Here is an 18,172-nt window from a genome sequence, read left to right as displayed (position 1 = left end):
CCGACGTACCTTTAGACACAGCGATCACCAAATGGGAGCGTCAGTGCCCACTGCTTCTCCAGGTTCACCGCGCCGGCAGCCAGCGCTTGGGCATGGAGAAGTCGCGCATGGGCATGGACAGCGCGCGACCTCACTCCACAATGCCGGCACGCCTCGGGATCAACGCAGACAAAACGAGCAAAGAACCTTCTCCTCTGTAGTACCTTGGCAAACCCAGATATTGAAGGAGCTAGAGCCCCAAGATTTTCTCTCTCACCCGCTTTTACTCGTGTCTGCGCACAAACGCTGGTCGACTCCCGAAATGACCGCCTCCTGCCGAGGACAACCTCAGATCGCGTTTTCCCTTATGCCTTCATCTGCAAACAGCCGAGCTTGCCGACCAATCCGGAGGTGACGGCACCACGTCGTCGGAGTTCCGGTGAAATCCGTCTCTGGTCGACGGGCCAGGGACGAGCGCTCTATCGCAGGGCGGGTTAATCTAAAGCGACCTGTGATAAACGCAACTTAGACGAATATAGACCAGTCGAATCCACCAATATAGTGAAATGAAGAATGCGTAAATGAAAATTAGGCAGGGATCATGATCGCCACTGCGTAAAAAAGGTTAATCTCGTGGTAATCTGTGAGTGCTCGGGACATATTGAAGTTCCTTATCGATGAGAGCGATGAATTTGGAAAACACTTGTCTCTTTTCCTTCCATCATGAAAGCCTTCCATGACCTCACAGGCTTTCTGGGACGCGACTATTTTACCCCATCATAGTCAGCAGCTTGCCCGTGACGTCACTGAGCCCTTCCATATTTGAATGAAAGCTCACTTGCGGGTTAGGTTAGCGTTTATCACTCTCACTGACAAAAAAAAATTTAAGCATGCCGCTAGTGCTAGCGTAGTACCGTAAGTGTAACCAGCTTAACCTCGACGTTAGTTGCGCATTCGCTATGACGATGGCCTGCTAATTTTAACCCACACATATTTATTGGTTTATATTCGGTAACTTTTCTTTTCGAATAAGATTAGTTGAAAGTTCAGCGCAAGTCCTTTTCCTACTTCAGTCGTTACAGTATCTCTGTCACCAACAATGTATATCGTATTCGTCTGAATCTGTGCGAATGTTCCAGCCGCAGGTTTGTGAGCGCGCCCTTGAGTGCGGCAGTGTCAGATACTTGAGAGCATAGCGTTACGGCCTTACCGTTATAGGTGCCGTATTGCCCCGACTGCGCATGTGCAGGGTTTACTTGGCTCCAGAAAGTTTACCGGGCGGCTACCGTTGGTATATGTACATACCATGACCAACTCGCATAAAGGAAGTCTTTGCCGGCAGGGAAAAGGGTGAGGCTAGAAAATGTCAGTTTGTCTGAGAGATTCCTCCACACTTATGTTCTGGCCTCATCTGCTAGACAACAACCGACCCACTTTTCCGCCCCGATGCCATCACCTAGGCCTAGCATCGTCAAACCGAAATACCCATCAGAATATTAGCGTTAAAACGGCGCTTATACTTAGTCCTCAGCGTGAGGTGAGTCCATAAACGATGGCTGAATTTTGTCCTTTAGTGCTTGCTGGGGCGACGAAGAGCAAGTAGCACGGTAAGTGAAAATCGAAGTGGGCATCCTGGGCACTGCAATATCGTTAAGCAATCACGCTCCTGACAGCTGCCGTCCAGTAAGTTTACCAAAGCCCGGCAAGCTCTGCGCGTGAGCAGTCCTGGCAGCCGGTGCCGATAATGGTAAGACGGAAGCGCTGTGCTAACACTTCCCGCGACATGATGAGGTTTTGGGCACACCTTGCTCGGCGTTAATCCCTGACGCCCACTCCTAGTTCTTCGCCTCCACTATGCCTTCATAAAACTTACGTTTAGGCTGAAGTTAAGGGCCCGGAAATAAGAAAGTAGAATTTCTCTTACCCTTTGCACCCACAGTAGACTCCATGGTTCCAGTGTTGCAGTGGCCAAGGAACCCGGCGTCTCAGGAGGAAGGGCAAGGCCGTGGGTGGCTGTAGACGGGGTGAGACTTCGCAGAAAAGGCGGAACCGCTGAGCACAGAAACGGCCTCGTACTGGGGTCTGAGAGCCCTCGTTTCTGGAACGCGCTGCACGTTCAGAACTTAGCGAGCAGCGCCCGCGGCTCGTGCTCGTGCTCGGCTCCCATTCTTCTTCTTCTTTATTTGCAACATTGCATGAGATAACGATGGTGATGATGTTGACCTCAAAGCATGGTGCTGGCGTATACCAATTGAGGGGGATACCAATTGAGGAGAAGCATTCCTGGGGCCCTGGAGGAGGGGCTCCACCCACCATAAACAAACAGTCTCTGTTACAATAAACGTTTACTCTCTCTCTCTCGAATAGACAGTCAGAGCTCAATCAACAAAACAAACCCCCAGATGCGCATGATGAAATATCTGGGTTTCTATCAAAAGAAAGAAGAAATTCCAGCTAGAACAGAGAACGAAACAAATAAGCGAACAGTAACGTTCAACGGTGTAGTCAGACGGCGTGACAAATGAAGCTCCTTGCGGCTAACAAGGGTAGAGATTCGGTCGTCTTGACGATCCATGACATGACGAGCACAGCGCGGAAGACGAAGAGACAACAAGAAACGCGACGCTGTAGTTGTCTTCCTTTCCGTGCTTCTCCGCAGTGAGCTCCTTCCGCTTTTTTTTTTCGATGGTATTGCATGCTTTCCTATGCGTGCTACCCGGCCAGTATGCGGAACTTGCAAGAGTCTTCAAGAAGTGCAGGCCAAGCTGGCGCCGTGGATTTTCTAACGCATTGCACCTGGGGAAGGAGAAGCGTCGCAAGTAAACAAAAAAAAATCGATGGCTTCAACTTAGTTTTAAACGAGACATAGAGAAGTGAATGAGCGAGGTGACATTTGTTAATGTGAAAAACAGCCGTGCCTACGGTGATGCGCAGAACCATGAAAGATATTTGACGCGAAGCTTCCTCTACTTTATCGTGTGGTGTTTCTCGCTACGGTGCTTCAAATATAAGACGCCGGAGACGCTGGAACACAATTTGCATGTTTTCCCAGCTTATATGTTGAAGCAACGGACGTTAGATAACTTCCTAGGAAGCGTTGGCAGCAGGCATCTACAGGTTAAACAAAAACAAAGTTAACGTTTGCAACTACAGTCTCTGATTGCAAAAATATAATTGATTACGATTACTAATAATTAGCCAAGAACAATAATTGCGCAGTTACCCAAAAGTAATCCTTTACTTTAACGTTATGTCTTTATCGTTGTTCGCGTCAGTGCTCCCGGCGGGTCTCATATATTCAAAATTATACGGCTTCTTCGGCTTGTTTTAGACGTTTAAGCTGCTGCTTCGAGCGCTCGTACAGCGGGGTCAGACTCGCGCCGACGACGTTTCTCTTGGACTTTACGTTGCATCCCCTCAGCAGGGGATTGACACGCATGCTGTTCTGTGTGTTGTACGGGCGATTTCAATGAATGTATGTACCGCTCGCTGCACTTTGATGAGCGCTTGTTGCCTCGGCTTTACGAGCTTTGCTTGCTTTTTTGCTTTTTTTTGCAAATTATGTCAGGCAACTAGAGCGACGCTGTCACACATGTTGTGGGAGTGTCGGGTTACATCAGCTACAATGGCAGTAGCTCCGGAGGCTCTTGCGTCGAAGTGGGCCGCCGCTCTGCGCAGCTACAACCTCAAGACACAAGAGTGGGCTGTCCAGCAAGCCCGAGAGGCGGCGACGAGGCAAGGCCTCGAAGTCCCCTCATGGGAGACCTGAGCCCGGGTCGTCAAATTTGCCGGATTCAGAATAAAGTTGTTTCCATCCATCCATTGCTTTTTTGCTTGCTTACGGAGGGATGAGCCATTGAGAAGGTCACGTGTTTTTTTGTACCACTCGACGAGACGCCGCGTTTCTGCACGTGGTATGCGCGATTCAGATGAATGTATTAACTGTACGCTTCACTTTGCTGAGTGCTTGTATCCTCTGCATTACGAGAGGTATGAGCCATTGCTGATGATGGTAGCTTTGCTGCCATTGGAGCGGACGGCGCGTTTTTTTCAGCGCAATTGTGAGTGTGAGCCAATTAAAGCGCTCGTCACTACATAGAATTCCTAAGGCACTTTCACACCTTAATTCACCCAACTTTTCCTAGCACATATATTTTGCGGTACCTTCATCTAAATGCTATTAAATACCTAATATTGTACCCTGTTGATCACAAACTGAAGCGTTGAAGTATAGTTTTCCCTATAACATTCGAAAATTGGAATTTGCTGCCTGGAGCCGTCTGTTCACTTCCGTTGGGCAATTTCTTACTCGAACTTCTATAACATACGACTATACCAGTTGCTTCAGGCAGGAATTGTTTATTGACAAGTTCAACGGAGCCTTCGAGACTCGGCACTGGTGGAAAGCGGCCCCTGAGTAGCTACCTTCCTGGTATTCGTTTGTAGATGCAAAAAAGCAAACATGTATAAGAACTCAAATAAGACGCAGATTTTTTTCAGCAGCCACGCAAGCTGAGCCGCACGCCTCTCAGGTTAAAAACAAGCATGAAAAATCCACATTTGTTAAACAACACGTTTGTAAAAACGTTCCGCCTACTTTGGAACCTGTCTACTCTCTATCTACTTACTATAATCTTACTTTCAAACCAATGTACTCACTACACAGGTATTATTCCTAATGTCGTACTCTATAGGTTCCAATAAGTAAGTGGTGAATGGAACGTATTTGCACATTTCTTTTCGCTAAGCAGAACTTATGTGCATCCAGGTTATTAGCATAGAGGCGCGCAAGCAACGTGTAGCATTCTCGATACATTATGTGATTATTGTTGTTGTTAAAAACTTTAATCAAACAAAGGTGTTCGGGGCACGTAGGCCCCTGGGCACCCGCACGACCGTACTCCACTCAAGTGTTTATGTTCCGTAGGGTCCATAACACTGGCAACCCGGCTGGTCGTGATGGTCTGCGTTGCCGGGTCCTCAGGGCGGAGCACGGTCTCCCAGTCCTCCCACGAAGTCAGGTGCTCCAGGCCCCGCGGGGGAGGGTCCGCCGGGCAAAGCGAGAGGATGTGGATGGCGGATGCGAACGGTTCGGGACAGAGGGTACAGGCGGGGGTGGGGAAAGAGGGACCGTAATGGGTTAGGGGGACAGGGGAGGGGAGTGTGTGGGTCTGGAGTCACACCCAAAGTGTCGCATGTCTGTTATCTGGGGATGGGTGAGGTGGGGGGTAGATCTGACGTGCGGCTCTATAAGCCTGCGTCAGATCGCTGAAATAGTCCATGCGCTCTTTCGTGAATCCCGGATCGGAGGCTATCTGAGCCCCGTTGATAGAACCTCGGGCTAATAGTTTGGCAGCCTCGTTTCCGGGATTCCCGGAGTGCGCAGGCACCTATATCAGCTCCACATGGCGGGGTGGAGGTGCAACGGGTGAGTCCAGTATGCAAAAAGCAGGAAAATGGATTGACTCGGTCTCGTGCAAAAATTTAGTGTAGCTGTTTTTGAATTTGTTATTATGTACCGGGCTTCCGTATGGGTGATGGCAATGGCAATCGCAGCTTCCTCTGCTGCTTCTGCGGAAGTGTGTGGGGGGATGGGTAGTGTGATGAGTGGGGAGAGGGAGGAGTCCACCACGGCGGCAACCGCTTGCTGTTCCAGGCATGCGGCGTCCACCCATACGGCGTCCGGTTTGGGGCCGTACTTCAGAGTATACGAAAAACCGCCTGCTTCTTGGCCAATCCCCCATACTGGGTATGCGCCACTGTCTGGGACACAAGACTCTGCACATTGCGCGATGACTTAAAACTCGAAGGGTAAGATCGCGAGCCTGAACCTTCTGCGCTGCTATCGTGAATCGCAGTTAAACATGTCATTAAGTTTTTTTGTGTGTGCAAACATTTAACGGCGTGCACGTACGTTTACGAGGCAGGCCTTTACGCCGCACAGTGCCAGAAATTACGTTTGCAGAGTTCTGTCTTGAGCTGCCAAATAACGCCAGCACACGCGGTGAAGCACACAAATACACATTTCTTACGTTTCGCAAAGATGCCTTTAGCATATTTTAACCTTAATCAAAATACTTTCAGCAATGACAGGATTGTGCTTCACCACCATTTGTTTCTTGCATGACATCGGAATGCGCAGCGCTATCATCGCTATCTCGAAGGTGGCCAGCTACACACTCTACTGGCAATGACTCAACGATTTTGCTAGACACCTGGCCAGACAGTTCATCGGCATGCCGGAGAGATGTCTGGCCCAGATAACGGCTCCTGCAAAGCTTCCGTTGAAAATGTTTTGTTCTTGCGCAGATGTATTTTATTTCTACACTCCTATGGCCGCGGGCTTGCTTATACGTCAGTGTTCTGTTTCGTTGGTTTCCTATAGAACTGCCCTGGTACATTGTTTAAGTGGAAGCTTTAGCTCCGGCATATCTCCGATCTCTTAGTACGGAAACGACAGAAAACGGAGGCATACAAAAGCGAAGTTCACTATAGGGGGTCAGAAAATTTGGTTGTGGGAGTTCGTAGTCCTTCTTTTTCTTTTTTTTTCTTAACTTAGTTATGACATTAGGCAGTATAACAGCCAGAGCTTGGTGCGCAACTCACCGCCCCGTTCCAAAAGGGACACTCCATCCATCCATGTGGTATGTGGAAAGGTGCAATGGTTCCAGGACTTACATTTGGAAATGCGGTTGTTTGCTTGAAATCAGGGGTACAATAGGGACTCGATGGCAAACAAAGGTAAGTGGGACGCCTCACATTGGGCGCTCACGGGAAGACTACAAATAAGTTGTGAAGGGTGATATGGGATGGATAAGTTTTGAAGTGAGGGACGCTCACAGAAAAATTAATTACGAAGAACAGCTAAGGAATATGGAAGAAAGTAAATGGGCTGGGAAAGTGTTCATGTATGTGTACAGGAATAACATCGATTCACAATGGTCGAAAAGAACTAGGAACCTTACCAGCAAGTATGCGGCCTGTATGGTGAGCAACGAAGAACGTCAAGCGTGAAGTCAGAGAGGCAGAGATAATCTCATGGGTGGCGGCAATGGAAAAAAAACCTGCCATGAGTAAGTACATAGGAGGAAGAAAACGAAATTAGGAAAGAAAGAAGTTATAACTCATGCGGAAGCTCATTAGTTTTCGAAGTGGGATCAGGATGCCTTAGAACACGCACTTATAAAGCGAGGTCTAAAAAGAAAGAAGCATTTGCTTGCTGCAGTAAAGCTAGGGAAACGATTGAGCATGTTATATCAGACTGTGAAGATATCTGCCAAGCGGTCGATTTAGGTATCACTAGCCTCCTCGAATCTCTTCGATTCAGCGAGAGCAGGGGGAAAGTTAACATGTCCGCAATAGAGATTATTAAGAGGCGATTGGAAGATTGGTGGAAGTGGCGAAACGACAAACAACGGAGACGTACAAAGTTCACGATAGGGGCTCGAAAATTTTGGTTATGGGAATTCAACGTGGGTCTTGTTTTTACTTGTTTCTTAACATAGGTAGGACAGTAGGCAATAAACAAAAGTTTGGTGACGCAACCTACCACCCCGTTCCAAATGGGCGGTAGGTTGTTAACATCCACCCACCCACCCACCCGTCCGTCCGTCCGTCCGTCCGTCCCTCCGTCCGTCCATCCATCCATCCATCAATCCATCCATCCATCCATCCATCCATCCATCCATCCATCCATCCATCCATCCATCCATCCATCCATCCATCCATCCATCCATCCATCGTGTTTATAAACATCCAATGTTTATCGTGTATACTAGTATAACGAATATATGCTTTTCATAAGTATAGAATATAACGAAGGTATTTTTGTCTGTGATGTGGCTGATAATGAGCATCGACAATTAACAGTGAGGCTTTCGTTGTGTAGGTTTTCTGCACATTACCCATTCGGGGCTCGTTGGGATTCACTGGTAATAACAAGCAAGAGCCTCTTGGCTTACGCATTTATTATATTATTTTACGTCAAGCACCTTCGCCACATCCGAGTACGTGAATCTTCCGCCTGTAGGTGGCGTGCTCGGCAGTATAGTTGTGTATAGGACCTCGCCGCAACAACGTCCTCGTTGGTTTCAAGCGCGTGGTTTCAGCAATACATGAATGAAGAAATGTGGGGGCATGAGCGCTCCATTGACTAAGTGATTAAATGTTAGCGAAAAAAATATTTCACGGAGTAATAAATCGAAACTTTCTTCCGGGCACTGGCGACATGGCACGGGTAGGAGGCGCCCGGCGAGCGGCTATCTTCGTCTTGGATTTGATATCTGTAAAAAAAAAGAGAGAGAGAGAGAGAGAGAAAATATAAGAACGCGTAGAACCACGGGTTTTTCTCGGCGGTCACAGAAGCTGGGCTGCGTACTTCTTTGTTGTACAAAAGCAACCCTACACTTTTACTACACATCACTCTTACCCCGTCATTTTAAAACGATCCTCGACTGGACGCCTTCTTTCTGCTCAACCGAACTGACCACAGCGCCACCTTTCGGCTGACAAAAGCGCTATGATTCTCAAGATTTGCTGCGGTCCGTCATCCTAACCCAGTGGCCACTTCTCTCGCGGAGCTACGCTGCCGTCGACTTTCTCGAGTTCAGGAGGAACTTTCTAGAATACAGGTTTTACACTTGTCCAACATCAGTTTCACGAGGCGAGGAAAAATGTTTCTCCTTGAAGAACTTATAGGAAGATGAATAATAGTGAAGAAGCACGCAAGCAGCGGCGTATTCTTTTCATAGCGTAATGTAAATACAGGTTGAAATGCTAGTATTACTATTTTAGACCATACTCAGTACCCCAGCCATTAGGTAAGTTGTTAAGGTGCAATAACAAATAGGCTCAAGTTACATCAATAGGCGTCTGATAAAAACTTTGCTAACTATACAGTAATAACTGCGATTAGTTAACGTGTGCAAAAGCGAAGTGTCACAGGTGAGCGCTTGTAACACGGACTTTCAGCTAACTCCACAATGTTAGCTTGTGTATGACGAAGGAGCTGGTTCTCATTTGTAGTTACGATGTCTTTTGAAAGACGGTTCCAGCTTCCAGTCAGAGGACATACGAGGCAATAAGGATCAATAAAAGATAGGGTTACAGAATGCGATGTCGAAGTTATGTGGGCTATGGCAGAAAGACGAAGGTCCAAGAATTTGTTTGAAGCGTGGTATTGTGATGCAACCCGTCTATGAGAAACTAGTGTGGACATCACGCATGAGACAGAACAGCAAAGCTGTTTCGCACTGATGTTAGACCGCCGTTCGGTTGTAATATATATGTATATATATAGATATATATTGAAGTACATAGGACAAATACACCTGAACGTACACGGAAGCAGTCTTGGAAACATATTCTGTAAGCTGGGAATTATATTTAAACGGCATTATAGCACTTCGCGCACTGCTTAATGTATCTGCAGTGTGATTTTCTGTTAAACGGTACATTTGAGTATAGAGCACGCGGAAATTTTTCTCAAGTGAAAAATTGCCCGACTTTGCTGCAGATGACTTGTAGTTTGTGGCTTTGGCCCTTTTATGCACACATGTGAAATCACGCAGCCTTGGTAATTAGCACATGCACTTAAGCTGCTCACTAGAGTGTGCCCTTTAACATTGCATCAGGCTGTGCGTCACCATTTATGAAAGCCTAATCGCAATAGCAGCCAAGAAGGAACCCTAAATGGAAAGAGTAAACAAGTTCAAACTCAAATTATTCTCGAACAAGTTAATTTTTGCTGATTTTGCCGTAATGAGTTAATTATCACGAGAAAAAAAATCAAGGTCAATGTTCCGGTTTCTTTTTTTGTATTCCAAACCCACAGCTTCGGTACGTCAGTAGGACGTCATAGATTTCAGAGCGCCTTCTTTTCAGGAACGTTGTGGCAGAGTAAGGGTTCGCGAAACCTGTGTGGTTTAGGCTTTGGATGGAATTCTCTTAGAAAACGACGAAGTACATTTTCACCGACACAGAATTAATAAGGCTTCATGAAATTCATGACATCGTGGAGGGATGTTGCGGGAATTTCGAAAGCGTTGTGGCCACTTTAGTTTTCGTGCTTTTCATAGCTTACCAATCGGCTTCTCGCGCTAAGAGTTGCTCTTTTCGCATCGCAGAGAGATAATATATCTCTCCAGTGGTCCGCTGTGATAGCTTAGTGACTACGGCGTTGCGCTGCCAAGCGCCAGGTCGTGGGATCGAGTGCCAGTCACGGCGGTCGCATTTCGATGGGAACGAAATGTGAAAGCGTTCGTGTCCGTGAATTGGGCGCGTGTTAAGGATCCTACGGCGTGCCTCACAATCATTTCGTGATTTAGTATGGCATGTAAAAGCCCCACAAAGTTTTTTTTTCTTTTCGTTAGCGTTCGTATAAAAGGGCTTCGCGAAGACACTTTGGCATTCTTGAAATCAACTGCGCAGTACGACCTCCAACCAGCGTCATGGAAGCTTCGTCAGCGTGTGTGTTCACACGGGCTACCTCATTATTTTTTCTTATGTACCCTTGTTCTCATTGTTCTCGAATGTATTTAATACTTGCCCCTACCCGCCGTGGTTGCTCAGTGGCTATGGTGTTGGGCTGCTGAGCACGAGGTCGCGGGATCGAATCCCGGCCACGGCGGCCGCATTTCGATGGGGGCGAAATGCGAAAACACCCGTGTGCTTAGATTTAGGTGCACGTTAAAGAACCCCAGGTGGTCAAAATTTCCGGAGTCCTCCACTACGGCGTGCCTCATAATCAGAAAGTGGTTTTGGCACGTAAAACCCCAAATATTATTATTATTAATACTTGCCCCCCCCCCGCCTTTCGCAAGTGTAGCATAGTAAACCGGACACGACGTTACTTAACCTCACTGCATTTCCTTTTTTGTGTGCGTATCGCTATCTCTCCGCTCTGATGAAAGATGCACGATCGTTGAACGAATCGGCGTCAAATTTCCCTTCAGCACTGCCAGCGCAAAACTCCACCTGGGTGAATGATCGCACCTCGTGAAAGCAATCGAGCGTTGAACAATGGCGCGTTCCATTGTTGACCACTGCAGTGTCGCAGTGCATGCTTTAGGGGGCGGGAGAATGATAAAACGCCAACGTGGTGCACCAATATCCCGACTACAGATGAAAATTCTTGTTTTAACCGCGTTCCGCGTACATCTTGAAACACTCCTGAGTGAATATTTTGAGCAGATGTGAATACACACGCTCGAACCGTTCTAGTGAAACAAGTTGGAAGGTAGAGAGACGACTAGGTATTTCACTTTCGATGACAGCCTGCCACCCTTAGCGGGTTCATTTCTTTCATTGCTTCACGCGATATTTGATGAGGCCATATATCATATATATATATATATATATATATATATATATATATATATATATATAATTATGGGGCAGTATGGGTGAATTCCAAGGGTGCTGGACATTAAATAGTTGATTTACTCATATCTGAACGTTCCCTGTACAGAGCTTTAAGTTTTCAAAACGTAACAAAACAACTCACTTTCAAATTCAAAATCCTTGACCTGTTCTGCTGCTCTGTGCTTTTGATTCTTGATGTGGATGAAATGTGCTGATGCTAACTTCTCAATGGACAAAATTAACTGGCGCAAGAAGCGAAGTACTGGCAACCTGGCGCACATTATGTGAACTTGAGGGTGGAGAAGTCTTTAAAGCGAAGTAATCTTTGCCTATCAGGTTGGAGAAAGTAGCGAGCAACGTAGTAACAGCAAATGGAGGGCCGAGAGTATTCCTATCTTGAATTGTAATCGGGAAGATATGAACATTCCAAATCATCATTAGGACAAATGTACTCAAAGAGAGAAAGTGTTTCTCGGTGTTATGCATGGAATCGTAAATAGGATATGTTATGATGATCGAGTCATAAACCGGTTGTGAAATAGTTCATCCGTGCACTTGCTGAACTTACTCGCCTAAACTCGCTCCGTAATCCACTGCCATTCACGACGGCGTTTTGGTTCGCTTCGTTGTTTTTATAGCACGTTAATAAAGAGACAGCAATGATGTAGATGACGTGTAACAAATTATCGAGCAACTTAGTCGACAGAGTGCAACAGTAGGCGGGAAGATTAACACGGAGAAGACTGAGGCAATTTTTGAATAGCCACTCGACACACCGAAAATTCGTGATTGGTCGTCGGTCTATAGAATCTGTGCAATCTTGCATTTAACCAGGGTGAATCATTCGCAGGGTACTGTAATCATGAGAAGCCCTCTTACGCAAGAACAAAATTGATTGGAATCTACAGCGCAGGCATTGTCGAATCATGACCGCTAGCTTACCGCTCATTGAAAATTGTACTATCATTGCGTTCCTTCCGTTCTAATAAATCGAGGACGAAATTGGGGCGGTGGGGGGGGGGGGGGGGGGGTGCACGAAAAAGAAAGTTGAGAAAAAGTTAGGAGTCCCTCAACGAGCGATAAAAAATGTTATGCGTAACGTTATGAGACTGCTAGACAGCCATGTGGATTACAGAGGAAGCAGGGGTAGCCGCTATTCTGGTCGAGGCACAAATGGAGTCGGGGAGGACTTGAAATGCACGGGGCAAATAACCTGTATGGCCTATTAAAGCTACAGAGTAGTTACGGAGAGAAGGGAAGTAGCTGTCAAGGACGGCAGAGAAGTTGGCAGTGTGACGAAAAATAGGTCATTCAAAGCCACTGGTTGGTGTCGGCCGGCACAAGACAGTGACAGTCGGGGATCGCAGGGAGAGGCCTTCGCCCTGCTGCGTAATAATCGGGTGACCATGATACTGATGATGATGATGATGATGATGATGATGATGATGATGATGATGATGATGATGATGATGGTGATTAAGGTGGCGTCGTGCACGTACCGTACAGGCAGCGCGCCAAAAATCGCCCCGGATGGTAGCCGACGGAAACTCTGAGCAACTTTCGCATCCTTTCGAGCCACATAAGGCGCGACCAAGCGCCTCCCCTGAGCTTGTCGCAGTTCTTGGGCGCCGCATCGTAATTGACGTCGTAGACGGCGATTCCGACGGTCAGCTGCGTGTTGTTGTCCAAGGAGAGACAGAACTGCAAGGCGGCGCGTTAGGAACGTTAAGAACAACTGGTATGACGCTCACCAGCCATCATTTTCACGCACTAACATGAGGTACAGGTCAGTGAGAACGTTGCGTTGTAGGAGACGTAGTTGTTTAAAACCACAGAAAGCTGAGCTGCGCGGGAGTTCGTGTTGTCCACTTCTCTTGCGTCCTGTCTGCACCCCTCGCCTTTTTTTTTTTTTGCATAGTGAGCTACTTGTAGGGTGGACGGGGAACAAGGATGCGAGGAGGCACTTGAAGGATACACGCACATAGCGCTGCGTGTGTGTATCCTTTGTGTGCCTCCTCGGGTCCTCCTTCCCTGTCCACGCTACAACTCGATCAAGATGAACAGCCGAAGGAGCCCACATCGCCTGTTTCCTTACGTCAAAATGACAAAACCCAGCGTATATGGTTATTATTATTTTAATTTTTTTCGTCACTACGCTGAGTATGAAACTTTAAAGTTCGGACTTGAGCACGAGAAACTTAGCGCGAAGCAAATTATTTATTACCGTTCTTGACACGCCGGGGCGCGAGTTTTCGGTTGTGGACGGTTCAGCTAATGGATTATTAAGGAATACTAACTATAATAATTACAGGGAAGCTGCTAGTGCCACTACACATGTGCTCCAATATGTTGCATGCCTTTTTCGCGCTGTCTTACGAGAGGTAGATCATTCGCCGAATTTAAATTTAAAAGAAAAGGGAGTAAATTTAAGAGGGATATAGAGGCTAATTTAGAGGTGTGGACTAATCAAAGGCTCGATAAAGATTGCTAAAACCTCGTTTTCTTGCTGTGATGAGGAGGAAACCAAAGTCTCTCCGCTGCAGTGGGAGAACTAGAGGTGCCAGGAATATTACGTTCGGATGGGTACTTTGTTTCGAAAGGTTACAGGGCGCAAATTAAATGTGCTTTCGACGGGAAAAAGTGTCATCCATCAGAATGTAGCACGAAACGAAGGAAACCCATGGGGGTTTCTCAGAAACAGCGCTTCTTAGTTGAGAAAAAATTCGTCCTAGTCCGGGATTCGAAGCCGGCACCAGCGCTTTAACTGACCGGTCGGGGTAGCAAATTGCAGCGCGAGGGCAAATTAATATACAACTCAAAGCACAGGGACGCTGAATATGGCAGATATGTTTTGCCGAATCCCGCAAAGTTGGGTTTCATGCAACTGAGCTGGCGTTTCTAGAAGTTCTCACAAATCTGCTGTCTTTTATTTTTCTATTTTTGTATAGTGTCCGTTTTAAGCTATGTTGCAACTCGAAAAAGGAGTAGGCTCGCGGTAGGCACGCGAGGATCCTGTAGATACGCCAAAAACATGGTGGGCGGGTTACCTTTTTTTCGAGGGATTCTTCCGTCTCGAACGTCATCGTAAAGCCATGCTTCTTGCCGAATGTAAATCCGGTGACGTGATTTGCCGTGTACTGGAAGTTTTCGGTATATCCAAAGCTGCTGTTGCCGCAAACCTGAAAATGACCGTAATAGAGAGACAATTAAGTAAGGGCGAGCTTATTGAACGTTTTCTTCGACGCCCACTATAGTATAGCACAGCAGTGCAGCAGTATGATAAGCACAACCTGTGCTTATCACGAGTTGCAAGCTCTGCAAATCTGAAATTTGACTGTTGTTCTGTTAAGGCGCCCCGGAGATCTACACGTAAGGTCGTCAAATGACGTGGCGAGACTCGGGTAGCGAGACAGAGGGATGGCCACTTGCACCCACCACCATTAATGTCGGCGGGCCCACTACGAATCGGAAACGAGCACGATTGCAAGACTATAGGACCCACACTAGCTGTGTCACAAGTTAACCATACAAGGTTTGCAAACTGAACAAATGTCGCTGGTGTAATTCATTACGTCGTTTCTGTATCCTAGCGCCAATACGCCCTGAGCAGCAAGACTTTTCACGTACCCTACTGTGGCTGAGTCCAAGTACAGCCTCCCGAATAATTTTTTGGGAATCAGTGTTATTTTACACGCGGATGTCAGTAAAAGTAATGGGGGAGAAGAGGATCCCTATCTTGCATTGCACAGAGTGCAATTACCACCACCCGTTCGTAGAAACACGGTTTGAGTCGATAGGCCGAGGCAGATGGGGCTGATTGTGTGTGTAGATGCGTGTGCTACCGCTACGACTAGAGTGCCTAAAGCAGGAACGTTATGAGCTAGCGAATCAGGTTGGAAAGCTAGCACACTAACTCAAGTGTGAACAGAAGCACCGGAAGGGGTAGCATAGAAACTAGCCAAAGCGGAAAACTTGTTGAGGACTGTCATTCCCCTAAAGAATGGTGGTCACTTCCGTGCGAGCACAGCGAACATGGGCTCGCTTCGAAGCAGGCTTAGGGTAGGAAAGGAAAACCACCGTGACGAAAGGCAATGACGGACACGTCAGTAATTCTCCCTAAGGGTCTACCACTGACGGGGCGGCTGGGGTAGCCGATAAAGCGAAGGATTATGCTGCGTCATGAACTGAGGGAGGGCATCATCGCTTGAGGTACAGCTCTCGAGATCGAGGAGGAGGAGGAGAAATAAACATTTTATTTAAATAGTCGAATAACATTCGTGCGGGCGGAATCCCTATTCCAGGGCCACACTGGCTCTAGCGGCTCGTTCGGCTTGGTCCAAGCAACCCTCCCAGGTCCTGGCTGGCAAGTCAAACCTCCCACGACCTTTCAATATCGTTGCGTGCGACGAGGGGCGAGTTACCCTCTGCTGGTCTTCGTTTGGAATGCTAACTGATGTGTTTGAGGGTTGGTGTTTCGCCACACCAAGAACAGCAGTCATCGTATTGGGGCGGCTGTATTTTGCTCAGAGTGTGTATTGTGAGGTATGTGTTTGTGTGCAGCCGTCTCTAGCTCCTGAATTGCAAGCCTATCAGTTAAGGTTGGGGCGGCGCCATTGTCTGTCTGGCGCGTCTTTAGAAATCGAAAAATTAGTCCTCGAGCCGGGCTGTCCACCCGCCGTTCCTTTCCCTGTACACCTTCGTGAGCGGGACACCATGTGATGACGTGGTCTTCTCGAAGGTTGGTTGGACATTCCGAGGGAGGACGCCCCTGAGAAACAGTTTGCAAGCTTTTTGGGAATCCGGGAAAATATGTGCAGATTACCTCTTGCCCTCTGCCGCTCGTATGGCTAGTGCTATGGCTGTCACCTTGCCACGGTCGTGCTATTGGTGCGGGTCGTAGCCTACGTGATCGCTTGTTGCCTTCTAATGACGACCGCAGCAAATGCTCTCTGCCTCAAGGGGTAGGGACTTGCGTCTGTGTAGCATGTGTTTAGGTCGCTGCGTAACCGTTCGAGTGCCACCGCTCTCGCTCGTCTGCGGCCGGCATTAACCATGGGGTGCATGTTCTTGGGTATTGGCTCTACGTGTATGCGTTCCCTCTATTTTCTGGGTATTTGGTGCGTCTCCTCCCTGCAGAATTGGGGTGCCAAAGGGTAGTGAAGCCTTTGTAGTAAAGGTCTACCTCGGGTTGTCGAGTTGAGCCTCTCTCTCTACGCGATCAAGGCTGCCACGGCTTGTTCATCGGTAAATACCCAAGCTCTCCAGGTGCTCAGTGCCAGTGCAGTTGGGGAGGCCAAATGCACTTTGTAGGCCGTGCGTATGAGTCTGCTCCACTTCACATCCGCTTGAAGGCTGGTATGGCAGAGCGTACGTAATACGGCTAATGATGAAGGCTTGTACCAGTCTCCTGGTGTCGCCCTCTCTCATGCCGTCCTTACTGCGGGCGATTCTCCTTATGAGTCTCGCTACGCTCCTAGTCGTGTATTTGAGTCTGTCTAGCATTGCGAATACGCTACCTGTCTCCTGAATTAGCATTCCTAGCATCTTAAGCTCCTGCACTTGTTTGACCTGGCTTCCGCAGATCTCCAGATTGCGGATGGCCGGGGGAGCACTTCTGCCGGGTGGTTTTAGGTATGATCTGCATAAATTGTGATTTTTCCGGTGCACATCTCATGGCTGCCCTCCTCACGTGTTCGTCAATTGTGTTCATCGCTCTTTGTAGAGTGTCTTATCTCTGGCCGTGGGACCCTTTGGTCGGACAAAGGGGTGACGTCGGCCGCATAGATGGCTACTCCAAGTTCCGGGTCTTCCTGCAATGCTAGAACCAATTTCCTTACCCGTATGTTGAAAAGTAGGGGGGTAGAGTATAGAGCCCTGTGGAGTGCCCTTGTCCGACATGGGAGTCTTGTTCGATCTGAGGTGGCCCAGCCCTATGGACACCGTTCTGTCTTTGAGAAAACGCTGCGCGTAACTGTAGATCCTCTCCTCACAGCCTACCTCTCGTAGGCCGGTGAATATCGCGTCATGTGATACGTTGTCAAAGGCCTTCTGCAAATCCAAGGCAAGCAGCATTTTGTTCATGCTTCGAGGTGGTGGGTTGAAAACCTCGTCCCGAAGGAGGAGGAAGACATCCTGCGTGGTAACTCCATGTTGGAAACCGTACATCGAATTTGGTAGGAGTTTGTTGTCCTCTACCTATCTCCCAAGCCATGTTTGGATGAATTTTCCGAAACGTTTTCCAAAGCATAAGGTTAAGGAGATTGGTCGGAGGTTCTGTAGCAATTTTGGTTTCCCTGGCCTAGGTATTAGAATGACCTCAGCCTTTTTCCATTCAGGTGGTGTGGTCCCTCTTATTTTTCAAGCCGTATCGTTGAAGAGCTGCGTTATGTTCTTTAAAGCTTAGGTGCCCAGGTTCCTGATCATGGGATTTGTAACACAATCAGGTCCGGGTGTGCAGCGTTCCTCTTGAAAGCCTGTGCAGCAGCTTATACTTCTGCGAGCGATATCGGTTCGTCAAGGGCGAGGTTAGCCGGTCCCGTGTAACTTGGTGTGTGGTGGTTGGGGCCACCGTTTCTCCCACGTACGTGCTTTGGAGCTTCTGCAGCAGCTCCGCTTCTGAGCCTGCGTAGTTGTAAAAAAGTGTCTTGAAAGAGCCCCTTCTCCGCATATCTAATTGCGTGGCATGCACAGACACCGTTTAACACGTTAAATGAACGATTGGGCACAGAATAATTTTCCCCAAAAAGATTGAAAAATGTACTGAGAATGACCTCTGTGCGACCAAAAAAAAAGTGTCTTGAAAGAGCCCCTTCTCTGCATATCTAATTGCTAG

General features: G+C 47.7%; 1 protein-coding gene and 1 long non-coding RNA gene across 2 annotated transcripts in view; both read right to left on the bottom strand.

Moving 5' to 3' along the window:
* LOC139049671 (uncharacterized) overlaps positions 1-2,134 on the bottom strand; it is a 71,722-nt gene extending 69,588 nt beyond the window's left edge. Inside the window, exon 1 of the mRNA XM_070525361.1 lies at positions 1,904-2,134. The gene's annotated coding sequence lies outside the window, so the exon portion shown is untranslated. The remainder of the gene's footprint in view (positions 1-1,903) is intronic.
* Positions 2,135-7,941: 5,807 nt separating this feature from the next.
* LOC135916522 (uncharacterized) lies at positions 7,942-17,943 on the bottom strand. Its single transcript, XR_011508622.1, has 4 exons — positions 17,925-17,943; positions 14,388-14,519; positions 12,840-13,041; positions 7,942-8,261 (listed from the first exon to the last, which is right to left on the bottom strand). It is a non-coding gene; the product is annotated as an uncharacterized lncRNA (long non-coding RNA).
* Positions 17,944-18,172: the final 229 nt, after the last annotated feature.

The sequence above is a fragment of the Dermacentor albipictus genome, chromosome 9 (genome assembly GCF_038994185.2).
Source record: "Dermacentor albipictus isolate Rhodes 1998 colony chromosome 9, USDA_Dalb.pri_finalv2, whole genome shotgun sequence".
NCBI lineage: Eukaryota > Metazoa > Arthropoda > Arachnida > Ixodida > Ixodidae > Dermacentor > Dermacentor albipictus.
Note: the sequence above shows the minus strand (reverse complement) of the source record. Positions and strands in the feature narration are given on the sequence as shown.